The sequence below is a fragment of the Sciurus vulgaris genome, assembly GCF_902686455.1.
Source record: "Sciurus vulgaris genome assembly, chromosome: 18".
NCBI classification, from domain to species: domain Eukaryota; kingdom Metazoa; phylum Chordata; class Mammalia; order Rodentia; family Sciuridae; genus Sciurus; species Sciurus vulgaris.
The window spans coordinates 18,393,183-18,414,826 of record NC_136479.1 but is presented as its reverse complement, the minus strand read 5'-3'; the positions used below and the strand labels follow the sequence as shown (position 1 = coordinate 18,414,826).

General features: G+C 52.6%; 1 protein-coding gene across 2 annotated transcripts in view; it reads right to left on the bottom strand.

Moving 5' to 3' along the window:
• SLC5A11 (solute carrier family 5 member 11) overlaps positions 1 to 5,534 on the bottom strand; it is a 54,615-nt gene extending 49,081 nt beyond the window's left edge. For both annotated transcript variants that reach the window (XM_079121177.1, XM_079121178.1), the window contains exon 1: positions 5,416 to 5,534. The gene's annotated coding sequence lies outside the window, so the exon portion shown is untranslated. The remainder of the gene's footprint in view (positions 1 to 5,415) is intronic.
• Between the last annotated feature and the right edge of the window lie 16,110 nt (positions 5,535 to 21,644).

Here is a 21,644-nt window from a genome sequence, read left to right as displayed (position 1 = left end):
GAACCGACAGGACTCAGTAATTGACGGGTTATCGAGGGAGGAGAGCTGGGGAACAATTGCCTGTCCGGTACCAGGACGGCGTGGTACCAGAACGGGATGTCACGGGTCCTTGGAGCAGAGCTTCTCATCTGCAACCGCTTGGCACTTGGGACCCGATGATTCTTCGCTGTGGGGTGGTCCCCTGTGCATTGCAGCATGTTGACCAGGACCCCTGGTCTCCACCCACCAGACGCCGGTGGAGCCCTCCCCCAAGTTGCGATAGCCAAAATGTTCCCTGGGGTGCAAAATGGACCTCTGTGGGGACCACCTGGCAGAGGCTTACAGGAGGAGCTGAATGTCCACTTAGAGATGATGCCCCGTGGGGCCCTCAGTGACTGTAAGCTCCCTTGTCAAGCCCAGTGTGGCCTTGAACTTCTGGACAGCAGCTGGGCCTTGCTCCTCTCCTGAGAGAATGCTCACAAGCTACGTGGACTGGGAGGTGGTGGCCCTCTCCCAGGAGGAGACCCATGCAGCGTTTAATGGGAGGAAAGATGGAGGGAAGGGAGCAAGGAAGGAGAAAGAAGGGAAGACAGACTTGCGAGGATTGGACCGTTGCTCCTCCATGATCTCTTATCTCCCACGATGCAGGCATGAACAGCAGAAGCCAAAATCCCACCCCCGCTCTCCTCACCTGTCTCAGCCAGGTCGAGGTTAGATCACTGGCATCGGTACAATGAATGCTAAGAATGTCACCTGCCCCAGACTCCCCTGTGTGATGCACAGACCTCAGGTCTTTGTGGGAGAAGGGAGGGAGGGAGGGAGGCTTGGAGCTGGAGACTCCTTGTGGCACCGGGGTGGAGTTTCCTAAAGAGGTTCCCTCGCTGAAAGGCAGGCTTGGAGGGGGACAGGGGGTTAGAGCCCTGGAGGATATCTCAAAGGGGAAAGCCCTCCTTAGGTAGGTAATGTTCTTGCCACCTTTATAAGTGAGGAAGTTGTGACTCAGAAAGGTTTAGGGAGACATCCAAAGTCACACAGCTGATGAGCGGTGAAGTGAGTCTCAAATCCAGATCTTTCTGATTTCAGAGTCTGCACGCTGGAACACTTCAACCTGCTGCTTCCAAAACAGGGGGACTTTGAGGAAGATGAGGACAGGGAGCAGCTCAGGGCTGCAAATGGAGAGGGGGTTCCAGAACACCCCAGGTCTGGAAGGAAGGAAGGAAAGGGAAGGAGAGACAGCGGCTGCAGGGAGCCAGCCCTCCCTGTCCCCAGCCCCACCCCCACGCCCCTTGCAGCCCGCGGCCCGCCAGGCACCGAGCGCGGTGGGAGCGGCTCGCTGCAGATAAACAAGTTATTCATCACCGCGTTGGGGCCGCAGCAGCCGGGGGAGGCTGGCACCGCTTCCAGGCCTTCCTGAGTCCAGGGAAGTGGGGCCCTGCCAGGGGTGCGGAGGGATCGGCTGCATCTTCGCGGCGGGAACAGGAGCATCCGTGGACCAGAGACGCTACCGGCTCCCAGCCCCTGCCTCATCCAGCACCGCCGGAAGTAGAGTAGGATCGGCAATGAACTTGGGCGCCAGGGCACTCCCTCTGTGCCCTCCTACTACACCCTGGTCTGTTGCACCTCCAGCGAGCTGGCTTCAGGAGCCGGCTGTGTCCCAGTGAACTCCAGAGGTGGGATTTGAACCCAGGTCCTGTGTGGCAGCTTGTCAGGGTGCCATGCCTGGTCTGGCTGCCTTTCCTCCCTTCCTCTAGCGCTCTCTCCTTCCCTCTCTGTTTCTTCTCCACAAACATTTGTTAGGCACGCAACTAAATGTATACCAGGCTCTGTGCAAGGTCTGGGAAACTCAATGGAACATTTATTAAGCACTAGCTGTTTGCCAGGCTCAGTGGGAGGCCCTGGAGTCTCAGTAGAATAAACATTTATTGGGCACCAGCTGTGCACCAGACTGTGTGCGAAGCCCTGGAGACTAAGTAGGGCAACCAATTATTAGGCCTTAGCTGTGTTTCAAACTGTTAGTGGAACAAGCATTTATTAGGCACCAGCTGTGTGCCAAACTCTATCCTTGGCATGGAGGATAAAGCAGGGAGACAGTCAGCTCCGCCCCCATCCATTTTCACCCCAAGCCCATGTACCCAGGACATTGGGGTGAAATGACCCCAAGCACCTTTTGCACCTTGTCCCATGATCCCTTGCAGCCTCAGGAGGGCCATGCTCCTCTTGTGAGGGACCCTGAAGGGAGGGTTAAGGGCAACCCGGGTTGTGACAAAGGCTTTGTTTGCAGTGGACTGCTGGGCCCTTGAGGTTGCCTGCTGGCCCGAGCACAAAAGGAAGCTCAGTCACGCAGGGACAGCCCGCAGCCCTTCCTTTTGACCTTTTGTGTGATTTGCTGTGGTGGATGTGAAAATTTTCCACACCGCAGTGTGTGGGAAACAGGTTCCCAGGCCACGGGCCACAGGGGGGCTGGGGCTTCGATGTCCTCACTGCATTTCCTGTCCCGGGGTCTCCTGTGTGACCCCTCCTGGGTGAGGGACTCTGAAGCATCTCATACTGAGTGAAAAAGGGAGGAAACACACAGAACAATACTTACAGCTTGACGCCGTCTGTGTATGTGCACAGACGGGGACACACACACACACACACACAGGTGTGCCAGGATGCCGGTGTGTTTGCCACCTTAGAGGGAAAGGCAGGAGGCGGCCAGGGAGGGAGGGGGAGAGAGAGAAACGAAAGTTCCCTGCACGGACCAAAGGTGACAGCCACTATCTCACTCTAAATTTTAATTATGGGTAAAAGACTGCCCAGGAAATAGATGTGACAAGTGTAAACACTTTAGAACGTCACTGCCCCAGCTCATCCTACCCAGCTCGACTTCCTCTCAGCTCTGTGATCTTGAGCCAATAACCTCCCTGAGGCTCAGTTTCCCCATCTATAAAATGGGGATGATAACCAGACGTAGGTTGGTTAAAAGCAGCACGCAAGTCCATTCTATTACATACTTAGGTGCACAATACTTGATCTGTCCCCATCCAGGGCCTTTGTGGTCGGGCAGGCCCTGGCCACTTACGTGCATGAATCTCATTTGACACAGCTCTCCGAAGAGCTCAGGTGTCTGATGAACCCCATTGAACAGATGAATCTAAGAACAGGTCACTGGTAAGCGACTGACCTGGGCTCCCACCCAGGTTGGACTCAGAGCGCCTAACCACCCTGAGACATGTGAAGATTCCAGACGTGATAGCAAGGCCTGCAGGGCCAGCAGCCTGCAGTCCGTTCCTCCCACCGCTTCATGGAGGGCTGCAGGGGAAGCCCTGCCCACTCCACCATCACAAGCTGGGCCTTTGGTCCGAGTCTAGAGGCCTCAGGCAGAGGCAGCCCGACCAGAAGGAGAAGGTCAGTTCTATTGAGGCAGAGAGGGCTGCCAGGACCTCCAGGTTCAGAAGGAAGGCGCTAGAACAGCCCCTCTGGCTTCCTGAGCAGGTGACACATGGCCCCCCTTAGGAACTGGTCTCCAGAACAAGGCCAAGAGCCGGACAGCAGGACTTTGGGCTGGCTTATCCCCAGCAGCTCCGGTAATTCAGAAATGAATTCGTGGTGCAGCAGGACAAGCCAGCTTCCCCTCTAAGGTCCACACAAGGGAGCAGGCATGCCCGTGAGTGCAGGGGACTCAGCTGAGCCTCCTCCTCACTCACTTCGCCCCTCAGGGATGACCTGCCTCCTGATTCCTGGAGTGAATAGAAGTCACAAGAGCTCCTTCTGAGCCCAGACCTGTCTGTCCAGCGCCAGCGCGGCATGGCTCCCGATGCGCCCAGAGCATCTCAGAGCTAACGTGTGCAGTGAAGACCATGCTCTTGGCAGCAAGTGGGTGCTGCTCGCGCTCTTCCTGTCTCGCTGACAGGCAACATCATCCTTCAGCGGCTCACACGGGCCATGCGCCATCCTCCTGTCATTCATTCATTCACTCGTTCATTCATTCATTCAAGTGGCCTGGGAGCAGCTGTCCACGTTGGGCGCTGCATCGAAGCTCCAGAGATGCCATGGAGCGTGAGCGTATTGAAGCTCCTAACACTCCTGTGACTGGGGATCGGGGCTTCCCAGCTCCCTGCTCCTGAATCGTAGCCCGAATCCGTTCACTTGCCCTCGCCTTGACTTGTATGGCCCTCGTCCAGGCTGCGATCAGTCTGTCCAGCCTAGAGCAAGGACGCTCTTCCTACCTCAGGCCACCTTTGCTTCCTGTCCATCCACACCCCCTGCGGAAGCCGGAGAGATCCTTGAACACAAACCCGATCAAATTATCCGCTTGCTCAAAACATCTCCTTGCCCACCGTGTGTCTGCTGCATCCCCCGCCTACAGCATGCTGTCCTTCCTTCTCTTCCTCGAAGGCAATTTCTGGCCTCAGGGTCCTGGTCCTTCCGTTCCCTCTGCCTGGGATGCCCTTCCCTAGTCTCTTTGCCTGACAAGCTCCTCCTCATCCCTGGGACATCAGCCATCCCCTTTTGGAGGATGAACGCATCCCCCAAACAGCCTTCTCTTGGCCCCAATCTCGATTGGCTCCTTGAGTTGTTGGCTTTTGCAGCCAACATGACTCCCCGTGGCAGTTCAGTCACACCCAATGGCTCGTCCACAGGATCCTGTCTTTCCACCAGTCTCCACCATGCTCTAAGTTCTGCGAAGGCAGGGACCGTGTCTGCCTCCCTCTCCCAAGAAGGAGATGGCATTTTTCAAAGTCCTATCTGCAGGATTCCCTTTGGGGCAAGGAATAATCCATGGGCGACAGCTGCGACAGCTTCTCAGCAGAACCCCACTCCCAAAGCCTGGGGCCTGCACACGCGCTCACGGCCACCGGCCCAGCTTTGCCTCTTACTACCTGTGTTTCCCTGGGCAGGTGGCTTCAGGGCCCTTAGGCCTGTCTGTGATCCAAGGGACCCGGTCTGGCTTGCTGGCTGACTGTGTCAGGCAGAGGAGACCCAGGAGGTAAAGCTGGTTGATCGAGTCTGGCATGCCTGCTGCCAAACCACATTTGCTTGTATGTAACAGCAGCTGTGGGCGGACCATGCCCCACCAGCTTTTTTGTGGCTTAAGTGGCTATATTCTCTTTCATTATCTCTCTGGGTCCTCCACCACCACACCTGTAGGCTGGGCCTGGATGAAGCTCACATTCTTATTCGACAGGTAAGGAACCACAGGCTCCATGTGGTCGAAAGTCCCTGAACTGACTGAGCTCTGACTCACAGGAGGTGCCTCCAGCTGCCAACCCACCCGCCCAGCTCCAGTCCCCGAGCCGCACGCTGTTTGCCTGTGCTGGACAAGTTTTCTCTGCAGACAGAGGCTGCAGCCCAGGGTTCTCAGCTGGAACATTTCTGCCCGCGCCGTCTCCCTGCCCCCAGACCGACCGGGGACCTGAGTTGGTGTCTGCTGCCAGGAGCCGGGCATCTTACCTTATTCCAGATGCAGGCTCAGCGGCTGGGGACTTCGGAGGCAGAAGGAGGCGGAGATGCCTATAAGAAGAGAGAACCCTTGGTCTCCTCTCCCTTTGCAGCCGAGAGTGTCAGAGGACCCCCGTTCCTGGGCTCCTGCTGCTCAGAGAATCTCCACACAGGTCAAACTCCAAACTCCAACCTCAGCTGCAGTGAGGATTAAAGGAAGCGTGAATGATCTCCCCGGAACCCTTGAACTCCGGGCAGGCCCCTGTGGGAAGGTGGCCGGCCCTGTTCTCTGCCTCCGCCAGGAAGCTCACCTGGCAGGGGGCCCATGGATGGGAGGGGTGGGGGAGACTCTGGAGCTGGGGACACAGTCCTGCCTCACTCACCCACTCTTCCACTGTCCCGCCTTCACGCTGGGAGAGGGCAGGCTTGGGACAGCTGGAAGAGGGGGGAGGAGAGATGCTAGTGGGGGCGGGGTGGGGGTGCAGGGGATAAAGGGAAAGTGCTCAGGAGGGACTTTTGCATCCACAGACAGCAGGGGCCTCAGCAGCAACAGGAAAGACGGGATTGTTCAGCCCTTTCTGCACCAAGGCAGGGCAGAGATGAAGCATCCGGAGCCCAGGGAAACTGTCCAAGCCACGTCCAGCAACCCATGCACTGACTGCCAAAGACCCAGGAAAAGTATTGCAAATGTCTTTGCTGCAGGCTCAGGGCCTTCCAAACATTTTAAATTAGTTACTAGCATTTACAGAGCCAAATGACTTAAAACTCATTTCTGAATTTCCCACATTCTTGAATCATCTGAAAATCTGGCCATACCAGGCACACACAGGGCAGCTGCTATTACCACCTCTTGCTCCATCACCTGTCCTGCCTGGACCCTGTGGGAGAGGAATGCCACCTCTGTCCTGGCAGTGAGTAGCCCAGAAACAACAGGAAAAGATAGCCTGTGTGCAATGGCGCAGAGCTGTGTTCCAAGTGCTTGGTGTATCTTTACTTGTCTTTCCAACCACCCTGTAAGACAGGGCCTATTATCATCTGCATTTTTGCTGATGAGGAAACAGGTGGAGAAAAGCAAGAAACTGGACCAAGCTCCGCCCCCTAGTAGGTGTGGTGGGGCGTGGCTTAGAGATGCATCCAGCTGGACAGAGAGCAGTCCGGTGAGCAGAGACCTGCCGCTGGGTTAAACTCTAATCAGGGCCCAGGAAACCTGCCAGGAGACAAGGAGGTCTCCAAAGAGTGTGGTCAGGCAGTAGATGGAGAGGGGCTGGCCACTCCCCTGTCTCCAGTCTTGGGAGTGAGCTTGGCTGCAAAGGGCATGCACCCCACCCTAGTCCCCCTGCTTGCAGGCCTCCACCGTGTCCTGGCCCGCTGCCGCTGAGGAATGTGTAATAAAATGCCCCCAACCTCTCCACGGAATACTCCGAGTTCTTTCTTTGGGATTAGAAAACAGTACGTTGGGACCTTTGCAGACCTGGGGTTGAGCAGTTGGCTCAGGATCCCAGAAGGAAGCTTGTCGAGTTGACCCCAGCATCGGGAAAGGACGTGGAGCCTGCAGGGGGAAATCCCGGGCTGGCTGCAGCCTCCATGTGGTTGGAGGCGGCTTCCCTATGGGAGGGGTGGGGACTACCATGTTATCACGGGGACGCCCTGAAAATGTAAAGAGGTGCTCACGCAAGCATTGGAAGCGGCAACCAAAGTAGTCCTGGTACAGCGGAAGGAAAGGTGCCCCTGCAGCGGCCACAGGGACCCTGCAGTGTGCATAGCCGGTAGCCACAGACCGGGAGCCAGCCACTCGGGCTCAGCTCTGCAGAGTACAGCAAGAGTGGGCCTCAGTAGCCGCTCACCCTGCTTTATGACAGTGGCTTCGTGCCAAAGCCACAGGTGGGAGTGTGGGGTCCTTGCCAGGGCTGGACAGTAGGATATTTACTCCTGGGATAACGAATGCGGGACTACACACTGCCCCTCCGTCCATTTATGGTGCCCTGGTATCAATATCATTCCCAGCATGCAGCCCAACTGATCGCAGATCTAGGGCAGACAGAAAGTTCCAGTCGTCCATAAAACCCAGCCCAAAGTGGAAGGGCCTCTCCAAGTCTCTTACAGACAGATGTGGGTAGGCTTAATAGCAGCAGTGAATGGAAGGAAAATAAACAATTTAATGCCACTCTGCCCAAAGACAAGAGGTTTCAACCATGATCTTTCAATAAGAAAATAAAAAAGGCTATCAGAAAAGGAGAATGAACTCCGACTCCAAAAAGAGACAGAGACAGGCTGGGTGTGGTGACACATACCTGTGATCCCAGCAGCTGGGGAGGCTGAGGCAGGAGGATCCTGTTTGAGGCCAGCTTCAGCCACTTAGTGAGGCCCTAAACAACTTAGCAAGACCTGGTTTCAAAATAAAGAGTAAAAAGGGCTGGGGATGTGGCTCAGTGGTTAAGCACCCTGGGTTCAATCCTTGGAACCAAAAAAAAAAAAAAAAAAAAAAAAAAAAAAAAAAGAGGGAGAGAAAGATCGAGACAAGCCTCTCTTTTTAGGAGATGTAATGAAAGCAGGTTTCTCCTTTGAGGAGTCTTTGCGCCCTTGGTTGTGGGACAACCAGAGGAAAAGCCAAGGTTCAGGGGTCCAAGCCTGTCTCTGGACCTGAGGCCATAGACAGAACTGGCAATCCATTGGTCTTCAAAAAGCATTCAGAGAGTAGCTGCTCTTGATGGACATGGGGGGAGACAGTGAGTCTGAGCCCTGACGTTGACTCTCAGGATTGGACGGCCGCCACCCACCTGTACCCGCGTTCCTAGCCCCCATCCTGCATCTAGATAGGTGCTGGCGTCTTGTGGGGCAAATGCCTACAAGCTCCACGGGAGAGGTCCCTGGGGATCAAGTGTGCAGGTCAGCCTTCAAGTCAGCATGAAGGGGCAGCCAAGGAGCCTCGCCTGCTGCCTACTCAACTGTTGCCACCAAACAGTGTCGGCTCCCTGGTGACCGTGGGGAGATAAGAGAGACTGCATGTGAACTGACTCACATAAAAAGAATTCGCCCAACCCACAGTCCTTTAATCTCCGGTGTGGCCCTGAGAAACCAGGAAGGAACCTGCAGGGATTCACATAAGGCCATTTGCCACTTCAAGCAGCGCAGCTGACATTGTCCAGGAAGGAGCTCAGGCCCCGCCCCAGCACAGCCTCCTCGGCTCGGCCCCAGCATGAGCACCCGCCTGCCTGCACGTGGGGAGGGATAGCAAAGGCTTTACTTCCAGGACATCTCCATGGCCCCACTGTGCGTCACGGTACAGCAGTGCCAGACTTAGAAACCGGGTCCCGATCTCCAGAGGTCACGCTTCATTTGGTTGGTGACATCCTCCTCACTCCCCAATCCCCTTGGGCACCACTGAGGCAGCTCCAGGCTCCCGACTCACTCGCAAGGGAGAAGAGGGGCCAAAAACCCTGACCAGGTGCAGGGCCCGGGCTCCTGGGTGAGGCTTTTGATACCGTCTGTCGAGCAAGACCAAGGTCACAGCTCAGACTGGGATGGAAGACACCAGACACCTAGGAACCTGTGACATGTGACCATGTCACTCCAGGTGGTGTTGGAGGGGCTTATGCCAGTGGATTAAGGGACATAAGAGCCCATGAGATTTGGGTCACAGTTACGGAAGGGGGCAGGGGAGGGTTCTAGCTTGTTGGGATGACAACCGTGTGCCGCTCACCCTGCTCTTCCAGCCCTGGAGCCCAGCCCCAGAGAAACACCAGCTGATGTACAACTGGCGAAGGTGACGGGCAGCAGAAGCCCTGGGGGGACTGCCACCCAGTCACGTCGCAGGTCGGAGCAGGCATGTCAGAGTCTGTGTGGGCAGCCGAGTCACGCCGGGGACGGCCCGTGAGGGCCCGTGAGGACGTCGCTGCCGCCCACCAGAGCTGTCTTGCCTGCTCTCAGCGCTGTGCATGACAACTGGATGCCACCAAGGGGCACATCAAGCAAGGGACAAACGTCCCTCTTCGATGGCATATAGATGAGCCCATGGCTCCCCTGCTGTCAGAGGGGCCACTGACTTGGTTACAGGCTTGAGGCAGGCCTTCCCCAGCAAGAGAGCCACTAGCCGGGTGAGGCAGCGCACGCCTGAGATCCCAGCTGCTCGGGAGGCTGAGGCGGGAGGATGGTGCGTTCAGGGAGACAAGAAGCTCTCTAAAAGAAGGTGGGAAGCAGGGAACGGAGAGGGGGCTGGCCACTTCCTTCATCTCCCGTCCTTAGGAGAGGATCTGAAGAGCGTGGCCTTGGTTGTAAAGGAATGTGCTCATGAAACACCTGGGGAGATGCCCATCCCACGTGTGCCCCAGCTCGGAGGCACAGAGCGACCCTCCCTCCCTCCACGCCACCCGGGAGCAGAGCAACGCCATGGCCAGCACACTCTACTGAGTCTCCCAAGTTCTACTCCTCCTCCTCCTCCCCCCTCCCTCCCCCTCCTCCCCCCTCCTCCTCCCTACTCCTCCTTCCTCCTCCTCCTCCTCCTCCTCCTCCTCCTCCCTTCTCCTCCTCCTCCTCCTCCTCCCTCCTCCTCCTCCTCCTCCCTCTTCCTCCTCCTTCTCCTTCTCCTTCTTCTTCTCTTCCTTCCTCCTCCTCCTCCTCCTCCTCCTTCAGATTGAGCCCAGGAGCGCCTAACCACTGAGCCACACCCCCAGCCCTTTTTATTTTTTATTTTTAGACAGGGTCTCACTAAGTTGCTTAGGGCCTCGCTAAGTTGCTGAGGCTGGCTTTGAACTTGTGATCCTCCTGCCTGAGCCTCTCAAACCTTCTTCATTATTTTTTATTTAGCTTTTAATTTTTTACAGACTGCATTTTAATTCATTGTACGCAAATGGGGTACATCATTTCGTTTCTATGGTTGTACGTGATGTAGATTCGTACCATTCGTGTAATCATACACGTACATAGGGCAATGATGTCTGTCTCATTCCACCATTTTTCATACTCCCTCCCTCTCATTTGCTTCTAAAGCTCCCCCATTCTTCTCTCACTCCCCACCCCCACCCCCATTATATATCATCCTCCACTTATCAGTTAAAACATTTGGCCTTTGGTTTTTTGGACTCTCTGAAACCTTTTTAAAGACATACTTTCAGGGTTGGGTTGGGGGGAGAGCTCAGTGGTAGAGATTCTTACCTAGTATGCACTGAGGCCCTGGATTCCAGCCCCAGATCTGCAGCAAATAAAGTAAAATAAAAATACAAACACAGCTTCCTTACCCAGGCACATCCAGCATATCCAGTTCTGTTTATAGTAATAACTGAAAAGAGTAAACTCTAAATAGTGAAACAGTCAATTTTCCCAGGTCGCAGGCACGTGTGAGACAGAGTCCCAGCCTCGGTGCAAGGCGACGCAGTTCTTGACTTACTAACTGCCAGCCCTGGTGCAAGTCCCTTCACTCTTCTGAACACCGTTTCCTCTTGTGCGAACAGACGCTTGAATCCTCACTGTGCAAAGGCGTGCTCCTATAGGCCCCCGTTGCAAACAGGTGTTCAGAATGCCCTTTGCAGGGCATTAAATACAGATTAAGTGAGATGCTGCAGGTGAAGAACGTGGCCTGCGTTAGGTGCCTGGTAGATGTTGGCGCCCTCTCTCTCCCTAAGGGAAGTGCTCCCTCAAGCTAACCATGAGTTGCCTGCTTTACATTTGTTGTACTGAGAATTTCTTTCTTCAGAGGCAAAGATGTTCTCTCCACACGAAACCTGCTGTGGAAGCCAGTGGCTGCAGTTTGAATGTTGGTCTCCTCCCCCTCCCCCTCCTCCTCCTCCCTCTCCCCCCTCCTCTCCCTTCTCCCCCTCCTCCCCCTCCCTCCTCCTCCTCTTCTCTCTGATGGCTATCACAAACCTTCATCTGCAGCTGCGGGAGGGTGAGGGGGATGAGAACCTGAGAAGAGAGTCAGGTAGACCCTGGTCCTCATTCCTGCTTCTCTGCCCCCAGCTGTGTGTCTTTGAGTAACTGACTTAAGTGCTCTGAGCCTTGTTAAACAGCTCTGTTAAACAGTAGTGCTGAGCTAGTTTATTGGAAGATTCAGTGAGATAATACATACAGCATGTTTTTTCATAATGCTTAAGGGGTTGTTCTTCTTTCTCCTCTTGTTAGTCCGTAGCTGTTCCAGTGTGATTTTCTAGTGCAACGGGTCCCGTCTTCTACTAACCCAATTGTGAAATAAATCCGTGAGCGCGTGGAAGGGGGCCGCTTTTCTTACCAAGTCATTGGGGGAAATGTTATTTATCTGATGAGCAGTGGGTTTGTTATTGATATTTCAAACTTAGTAAATATTTTAAATGGTTTCTTGATGTAAATTTCTAATCCAGGAGTTTTATTCCACCTAACAAAAGTTCTTTGAGGTCTTTCAGTGTTAGGGGGCTTTAGGCAAAAATAAATAAATAAATAAAATAAAAACTGAGAAACGCTGTTCTGTGCGAATAGGCAGGGGCCCACGCATCTGCCAAAACTCTTGTAAATCAGGCGCACACCTGTCATCCCAGGGACTCAGGAGGCTGAGGCAGGAGGATGGCAAGTTCAGCGACTTTGTGAGACCAAAAAGATCTGGGGGATGTATCTCAGTGGTTCAATCCTAGGACCAAAATTAAAATAATGGGCTGGGGAGATAGCTCAGTCGGTAGAGTGCTTGCCTCGCAAGCACAAGGCCCTGGGTTCGATCCCCAGCACCCAAAAAAAAAAAAAAAAAATTAAAATAGTAACTCTTGTAAATGTTCTGCCTAAACCCAAAGTCACGTGACGTGTGTGAAAAAGGTGTCTTCTGATGGAAGTGGACCTTCCCTGGGAGATGCATTACAGAACCAGGTCTGTCCTTAGCTCTTTGTACCTCATTAAACCTCCCATAGAGGGTCATTCACGAGTCAAGAACTCTTTAAATTGATTACTAAACATTTTGGCAGCAAGTCACCCGTGGCAGAGAGCCTAGAGTTTGGAGGGGGACTTGAAGAAACTTGGAGGTGTTTAGAACAGACCGTATCCCGCAGAAGCCAGCTGCCGGGTCTCCACGTGTTGGAGATGTAACCCTCAAACTCAGGTGTTAAAGTGTTTGGCAGGGGATCGGGTGACGATCCTGCGTCCTCAGGAGTGTGGATTCATGGATTCATGGGCTATGTCCAGCGTGGTTCTGTTATCAAAGCCATGTGGCTAGAGTAGAATGATGATCTAGAAACAAGAGTTATGATTTAAAAAGTGGAAATGAAAAGAACTACCCATGCATACCACTGCAAGTAAGTGACCGTTGTCCACCGAGCCCGTAAACATTGGTGCCCAGGCTGTGAGGTCCCAGGTGATTGGCGCGTGGGTGTTGGAGGAATCCCAAGCCAAGAATTCAACACCAGGAAACTTCTTCCCCACCTCCATCTTCCGATGTGGCACAAAGATGCTGGACTGAACACCAGTGGAATCGAAGAGGCCAAAAGAGGACTCTTACCCTGGGGGAAGGACAGCAGAGAATGAGGAAGTTAGCAATGGTCATGCAACGCGACTTCTGGTCGACCACAAAGGGGCGAGTCCTCATGTATGTCTTCATTTCACCCTGTGGGGCTCTGAAGCTCCCTGGGATTCAGCAGAGAGTCTCCACCAGCAAGAAGGCGTTTACCAGATGTAACCCCTTGACCTTGGACCTCTAGAACCATGAGCTGAATAAACCTTCACGCTTTATAAGTCACCCCGTCTGTGTTATTCAGTTACAGCAACAGAGAATGGTCTAATACACCTGAGGACCCAAACGTGGGCCAGCACAAGTCTGGTTTAAGGCAGCCCAAGTGGCTTACTGACCACACGTTGTCACTGGCATAGGGGATGACTTCCAGCATGGGGCCATGTGTAGGCACCTGGGTTCTGCTTTCAGTGTTTGGTTAAATCCTGTCTGTACCGGCTTTGTGATTTAGGGCAAGTGACCTCGCCTCTTGACCTGCTTCGACCTGTTTGTCAAATAGTTAGGATTGTGCTGAGGATTAAAGGTGGGGACTGGCCAGCACGATCTACCTCTCCCTCTCTTCCTGGATACCAGGTTTCCCTCACTGACCAGCTCTTGTCCATGAAATTCCTGCCCCCTTTGCTTAGGAGGGAGCTGCTGACCCTCACCCTCTCTTTCCACCACTAAAAATGGCCTTGGAGGTGGAATAGGGGGGACACTGGGGCTTCCAGAAGCCTGGGATCCTGAAGGAGCAGAGAAGTCACTGACTTGAAGCCTTCCCAAGACTGTGACGTGAGACCAAATGAACTTCCTTTCTTAAGCCATGTTGTTACTTGTTAAAATGTCACAGACTTTTTTACCCTAAGGCCTTCATGCAAAGCATCTGCCTGCAAAAGCACTGGGTGAAATTTGCAGTTAGGGCCATGCTGTTTTGTTCTGGAAGGACACAGCTCCTCCAGTCCCTCAGCTCCTCCAGTCCCTCAGCTACTCCAGTCCCTCAGCCTAGGAAGATAGATGCAACCTGCTTGACTTTTCATGTAGTCTCCATGACCCAGCTGATGTGTGACCTGAGAAAGCTTTTCTCCCTCCCCAAACTGCCAGAAACTCCTCGTCTGTTAACCCAGGAGGACATAAAACACTCCCTCTCTCATGGGGTAGTGGTGAGGTTTTGGTGAGAGAATCCATGCAAACTCTTGAGCTATATTCCATTAGTGCTAAATAAGTGCATGCCACTGTTTTAATGACTATTTCCAATGTTTCCAGTAGGTACTGCCTTGTAAATTTCCACCTGCTGGAGTTTTTCTGGTTCTTGTTCCCTGGGCATCTCGCAGGTGCTTTGTCCTACCGGGGGAATCTCCTGACAATTAAGATCATCTGGTTGCCAGGAGCAGTGGTGTAGGCCTGTAATCCTAGAGGCTCAGGAGGTTGAGGCAGGAGGATCGAGAGTTCAAGGCCAGCCTCAGCAACTTAGCAAGGCCCTAAGCAACTCAGCCAGAGCCTGTCTCTAAATAAGATACAAAAAAGGGCTGGGGATGTGGCTCAGTGGCTAAGCCACCCTGGGTTCAATCCCCGGTACTAAAACAAACAAACAACAACAAAAACACGAAAACCAAAACCCAGGTGGTTTGCTATTCCGGATCCTTTCCAGTCTCCACAGCCATAGTCTAGACTGGAATAAAGGTAAGAAGGCAGATAGGTGACCCCTGGCCACACCTGGGGGGATTGTCAGTTGCCACACCCCAGACCTTGCAAAGCAGGCTCTGCATTTTAACAAAATCCCCAGGAAAGCCCTGGCAGGAGAAAGTTTGCGCAGAGCTGCCCTAGTACATTGAGTGGCGGGCGCTCGTGTGCGCACCTTTCTGCTATTATGAGCACAGTCACTGTGAACGTCATGGTCAAGGTGCTCTCCGGGAATAGTCTCTCAGGGTCAGCAGAGGGATCCTGGGTCTGTAGAGGATGGAGATTTACAAAAGAGTTTCGTCATCAATGGTTTCTTTGGTTGGTCTGATTTTTTTTTTTTTTTTTTTGTACTGGGTACTGAACCCTGGAACTCTCTACCACCACATCCCCAGCCCTTTTTATTTTGAGACAGAGGTCTTCTTTAATTGCTGAGGCTGGCCTTGCACTTGCAATCCTTCTGCCTCAGCCTCCTGAGTCGCTGGGGTTACAGACATGCGCGTCACCACACCTAACCTGAATTTCAGATTTTGAAGGTTTAAGTAGGATCCTGGTGTCGGGGAAAGCCTGGGAATCTCTTCTTTCCTGAAGCTTCTTTCAGAAAAAGCATCTCAGTGCGCCCCCCAGTGGCTGCTTCCTCTATTTACAGGCAAGAGGGTCCTGGGCCCAAAGACCACACGGCACTCCTGAATGGAAAGCAAACCTCCAGCAAAAGAAGGCTACGCTCTCACCACGGCTGGCTCGGCACCGTTCTGGACTGACAGCTTCCTGCTTCCTTCCCTTCCCTTTGGCTTCTGGCTTTCAGAAACCTGTTTGCTGCCTCTGCCAGGCCTAGCTCCCGGGGTGCGCTCCTGCTCCGCTTGCTGGCGGATGCTAACTGGGGTTTCTGGTTCTCTCTGGGCCCTCGGGGGCACCCACTGCACAACCTCTGGCTCACCCTCTTTCCCCACCTCTGTGTACACCCTTAGCCTAACCAGCTGCCCCCTTGGGTGGGTAAGATGGTTCAGACCCAGCTTCCTTCGGAAGCCCTGCCCTTTAAAGTTCAGAAGTGAAAGTGGGAGCTTTCTGTCCTTGCACGGCCTTGCTGGGCCTCCCGGCTCTCTCACCAACTCTCCCTGCTTGCTCAGCACCTTAGTCTGTTTTCTGTTGCTACAACAAAAAACCAGAGACTGGATAATTTAAAAAGCACACTGGTTTATTAGGCTCACAGTTCTGGAAGCTGAGATCTCCTTGTCACCAGTTTCCAACAGATGCCACCTCCTTTCCTTGCCTTTGATCCTGCGTTTACTGCAGTATCTGCTTGCTCAGGTGTTGAAGTATAGCATCAGAGAAGCCCGCCGAGGCCAGCATATCAAGCAGTCTTTATTTATATTTATTTAAAGCATATTAATACAGACTTCTCCCCAGAAGGGAGAAGGGGGCCATGGCTGATGTTCTAGGGTCCCGAGAAGTGAGCACACCCTACCTTTTTTATAGGTTAGGGTCTCCTTTGTTCTGTGCTCTTCCCCCTTATCTCTCCTTCCTGTCTAGATGACTAGGCCCAGGAGTTGCGGTGACATGGCAAAAAGGTGAGCAGCAGATGGCAGGGGGAGGGACAAAGTGATGCAGGCAGGTAAGGGCCCAGGGGACATTGTTAGCAGCTCCCTGCCGTAGTCCCTGACAAGGGCAGGTAAACTTGGTAATCACTGGGCTCCGGAGATCCTTGGCATTCCATCCTCCCAGGGACAGGCTCCAACTTCCAGAGGCAGGTGGCTCTCATGGCCGCCATTTCCTCGATTGGACCCGACCCCCTACTTCTGCACTACCTGCCGGTCCCCAGTGCTGGCTTCTCCTTCGCCCGTCAGGTTGAAGAGTGGTTCTCAAACATGTGCTCGGCTTGGCTCAGCCAGTGGGCCACGTGTTAGATCTCTTCCCCCGCTCCCAGCCAGAGTGATTCAGGGAGAGGACGAGCAAGTGTCCCGAGGCTGGGTGGTGGGGGCTGGCCCGGAGAGGACGGGGTGACGCCTCAGGCCTGCCAGCTCCGGGCTGGGATAAGGCGTTCTGGTCTCCACTACGGGCTGCAGAGAGCCACTGGGGGGTTGGGACGGAGCCACGGGTGGCGAGTATCACTCTGGACTCTGGATATCAGAGGAACCAGGGGACTTTCTGAGACCACCGTGTCTCCGTTGGGGAAGGCAAAGCGCTGGAGGTCACGGGGCCTTTGGAGGAGGATGGATTCTGCAGAAGCTGGGAGAACAGGAGGCAGATGGTCAACGCAGGCCCATCTGACTCGAAGGTCACATTAACCAATAACCAGCAGCGACTCCCAAGGTCAGAGATGGGCAGGTGGAAGAGCGTTTCCTCAGCCCTGTTCCCTGACCGCGGCGCTCACGGCTTCTGCTCTTTCTACCTGTGGTGCCGACGGTCATTACCTGGAAGCTTCTTTATATTTGGTTCACTTCAAAAGCAAAACTCAAATCTATTTTTTTAAGAGGGAAACTTAGTAAACAGTACTGTCTGTTGTATCTAGCAGGGGTGAGAAAAACCAACCCACTAAAACCAGACAATGTTACTAAATGAAAAATTAAAAATAGGCCGGGTGTGGTGGCACACGCCTGTGAATCCCAGCAGCTCGGGAGGCTGAGGCAGGAGGATCACAAGTTTGAGGCCAGTCTCAGCAACTTAGTGAGGCCCTAAATATCTTAGCAAGATCCTGTCTCAAAATTAAAAATGAGGGGCTGGGGATGTAGCTCAGTGGTTAAGCGCCCCTGGTTCAATCCCCAGTACCAAAATTAATATTTAATTTAATTTAAAACAACCTAATTTAATTAAATAAAAAACAAAAGACAAATAAATCCCCCAAATCCTCCAATACCTCCAAGTAAGTTCCCAAAGAGAACAGGTCTTTTGATGCTTCTGCAATAAGGGCCCACGGTATGGCTAGTACTCAGAATCTTTAACTTCAATGCTTGAAAAACCTAATTTTAATCCTTTACTGGTATTTCAATGGGAAAACGTTTTGAAATAGAGATTGAAGGGAAACAGTGACCATAGAATATGCACATGAATGGCAGAGAAGCCCCCAGTCCAGCTTCGGGAAGCCAGGGGTCACTGCTGAGCGCTGGGGACTAAGGGTCTGGCCACGCAAACCCCACCCACCACAGCATGCTGGTCTCGGGGGGCCTTGGGGCCACTTTGTCTTTTTTTTTCTCCGTTAACTTGCTACTTACTCCATTGCCAGTATGCACATGTATGCACATGCAATCTGTTTTTAACCTCAGTTACCTTTAGAAACCTGGAAATCAGAAGCCCTGGCATTGGGTCCAACAGCTGCGTTACAAATATCTACTGTATCAAAAAGGCTAAGAGCTTGGTTTACACTTATTTTTTTTATTCCATTAGTATTAATTTTATGTTTTTATATACCAGTTAAAATAAATAAATTAATATTTTAAAGTATTAAGACACAAATATGCACAAAAAAAAAACAAACTACAAAGACACCAGAATATAGGCATCTACAAGCCAAGAAGAGAGGCCTCGGAAGAAATCAGTCTTGCCAAACCTTTGATCTCGGATGCCAAGCTTCCAGAATTATGAGAAAACAAATTTCTGTTACTTAAGCTACCTATTCTGGGGTTTTGTTAGAGTCCTAGCACACTAATGATTTCATTTTCAATTGTTTATTGACTGCCTATAGAAACTCACTTCTTAGTTTTAGGAGCTTTCTTAAAGATTCTTTGGGATTTTCTACATAGGAAAAAAACCTATGGCCATATCAACAGATACAGGAAAACAATTTGACAAAATTCAAATCCATTCATTATTAAAAACTCTCAAAAATTGAGGAATATCACGAACACCCTCAACTTGAGAATATTTTACAAAGTTTCTTACATCCAGCATCATACTGAATGGTGAAAGACTGAATATTTTAAGATTGGAAACAAGGAAAGGATTCCACTTTTTTCATTCTTCTTCTCCATTATACTGGAAGTCTTAGGCCATTAAAATAGAAAGAACAAGAAATAAAAAGCATGTCAATTGGAAAAGTAAAAATAAAAATAAAAGAGTCTGTATCTGCAGGTAACTTGTCTATGTAGAAAATCCCAAAGAGTCTTTTTGTTTCTTAAACGTAGTTTTTAGTTGGAGGTGGACACGAGAGCTTTGTTTGATTTTTATGTCATGCTGAGGATTGAATCCAGGGCTTTCCCCATGCTAGGGGAGCGCTCTTCCACTGAGCCACAACCCCAGCCCCTGGATTGATTGAAATTTTTACGGGGTCATTGCAGATTCACATGCAGCTATAAGAAATAAGACATAGAACTCTGTACTCATAAATTGCCCTGCGAAGTAACATCTTGCAAAACTATCTTTGTACAAAATCACTACTAGGATTTGACACCCACCGACCTTGTTCAGATGGCTTTGGTTTTACTTGCTCTGGTGTGTGTGCACGTTTGTGTGTGTGTGTGTACACACGCAGGTTCCCAGGGTCATTACAGCAGTGGAGACACTGCACAGTTCCATCAGAAGGATCCCTCAGGGAGCCAGTGAATCTGGGTGCCCAGGACAGGCTGGGATACCACAGAGAATAAGCCCACAGGGCCTTATTCTGTTAACTGTTGCTCTAGTTGCAGGGACAGACAAAAAGCAGGAAAACCCTGTGATGCAGATTGCAATCCATGCTATTAAAAAAAATAAATAAAGGTCTTAAACATGTTGGTGCCTAAAGAAATTAGCGTCCGGGGTGGGGCCAGAGCACACGGACCTTTCCAAGGCTGCCAGGGGTTTGCAGGGCCTGACGGGCCTCTTTCCTCCTCCAGCTGGTCCTTGTCTTGCCGGGGTCCCTGGTCCCAGGCCTTTCCCAGCCCTGGCTGTTCTCGGTGTCTGCTCAAGCCCCCGCCCTCAGGACTGTGGGGTGTACACCCAGTGCTCAGGGCCATCTTTGGTGGGTTCTGAGCGGCCAGGTGACCAGGACTACCTCCCAGCTTATTGTCTTCACACACTGGGGCAGGGCGGCCTCCCTGGCCCCGTGGTGAGGGGGATTAGACCGTGAACCTTGGCAGCTGCCCGGCCACCTCAGGCGGGAAGGCTCTGCCTGGCGAAGGCACGCCTCTGACCTCTCCGGAGCGCCTCCTAGTCTCCCTTTAAGCTTTGCCAGCCAGGTCTCCATCCAGAATGTTCTGTTTCTTTTATAGCTTTTGTATTTGAAGAAAGCAGCATTGATTTTTCTGTAAAGGTTAATGACATCAACTTTCCTTGACTTTAAAAAACAACAAAACCAATAGAAACCCAGGTGACTTGGGATAAGGTCACATGGTGACAAAGTCTATGAACCTGATGCAGGTCTGCAGACTGCTCCAGTGCTGCTGTCATTTGGTGGTGGCTGTTTACAGCACCCCCGTCTGCTGAGAGATAGGCCTTGCTACAGCTTTACCCAGCGGGCCACCATCATTAGGCAGCACAGGGGCGTCCTGGTCTCTGGGGACTTGGGTAGGGCCCACAAGGCTGACTCGGCCAGCAGGGAGGTCTCTGGTTCCTCCGCCAGAGCTCAGTAACTCTGAGCCAGCCCTTGTTCGTCAGCATCTGGGATGAAGCTTTTGAGCTCTGCTTCTTAAAGCAGGGGTGTGGGTCCTGACTGTACCCTGCTGTGGGGGTGGCTCATCTTTCTGAGGCATCAGAGACTTTTTGAAGAAAAGCAATTTAACTGTCTACTTAAAGCAGTAAGAGCTGGGTGCAGTGGTGCACACAAGCCTGTAATCCCAGTGGCTTGGGAGGCTGAGGCAGGAGGATCACAAGTTTGAGGCCGGCCTCAGCAACTTATTGAGGCTCTAAGCAACTCGGTAAGACCCTGTCTCTAAATAAAAAATAAAAAGGACTGGGGATGTGGCTCAGTGGTTAAGCACCCCTGGGTTCAATCCCTGATACAAAAGGAGAGGGAAGAGAAATCCAGTATTCTGAGATAAAATTTTAACCTAATAATAAAGTTTAAAACTCCACCCCTGGATCCCAAGGGGATCCGCTTCCTCCTCCTCTACTCAGCCTTGGGGAAGTGTCGGTGGACCACTTGAGGAAAGCGGCCCTGAGGTTCCCGTCCGAGGCCAGGCCAGTGTGCTCTCTGACCGAGCACTCGCCTGCAGGGAACCCTCACACCAGGGCCACTCTCCTCCCTCCCGGCAGTCTCTGCAGAGGGCTCTCGAGGTCCGATTGGACTCCCGTCCTGGCTCCTGCTCCGGAACCCCAGCTCTCACATCCAAGGTCTCAGGATCGCAGGGCGAGCCCTGAAGCCAGGTCCGCGGGGCGAGAATGTTCCTGGCCGAACGTCTGGCTCACCTGCTCAGCAGTGTCCGGGCGTCACCCCTCCACCGAGATGCAAACCCCCTTCATCTCAGTCCCCGCCTTCCCGCTGCTGAACCTGAACTGAACCAACTTGCCAAGGGCTTGCCTCCACCCCTGCATCTTTCCCTGCTCGTCCAGCTGCACGGCTGAAGCAGGGGAGGATGCCGACAGGCAACAGCCGTTACTCCTTCCGTGTGTGACAGCGTGGGTGACGAGGACCACAGAGAGCTTGCAAGTCACCTAGCGGCCCAGCTAGGACCCGCGGCCTGGTCACACATCTGTGGCACGTCATGGTCGGAGGGGCCTGCTGTCTCAGGCGGGCTGGGTCTGGGCCGGCCCTCTGGGGAGCGGGGCCCAGTCAGCAAGGCAATGCAGGGCGGCCTCGGACACCCAGAGCTCAGGGCCGCAGAGCCGTGGGCACACAGGAACTGTCCAGGCGGCCATGCTCCTGCAGGATGTGAGTGACTTGGGGGCCAGGGGCCAGGCAAGTCTGGGGGAGATGGTGGCCCAGGCTGGCAGTGGGACAAACTCAGGAAGACCCCGGGGTAACGGTGGCTTGGGGAATAGAGCCGCTGATATTTAAGGATGAGGCAAAGATCAAAACCACTTCAAAGGTTTTTTTTTTTTTTTTTTTTAAATCAAACACTTTATTTCCACATAACAAGCGCAAAAATCTCCCAAACACTTTAACAATACAATGAACGCAGTTATGAAGTCAATTATATTCTACTCAAAGCCCCAAAGGTCATCAGCTTAACGTTAGTTCCAAACATCTCCAGACGTGGTTTTTCAAAGCTACCTTTGGTTT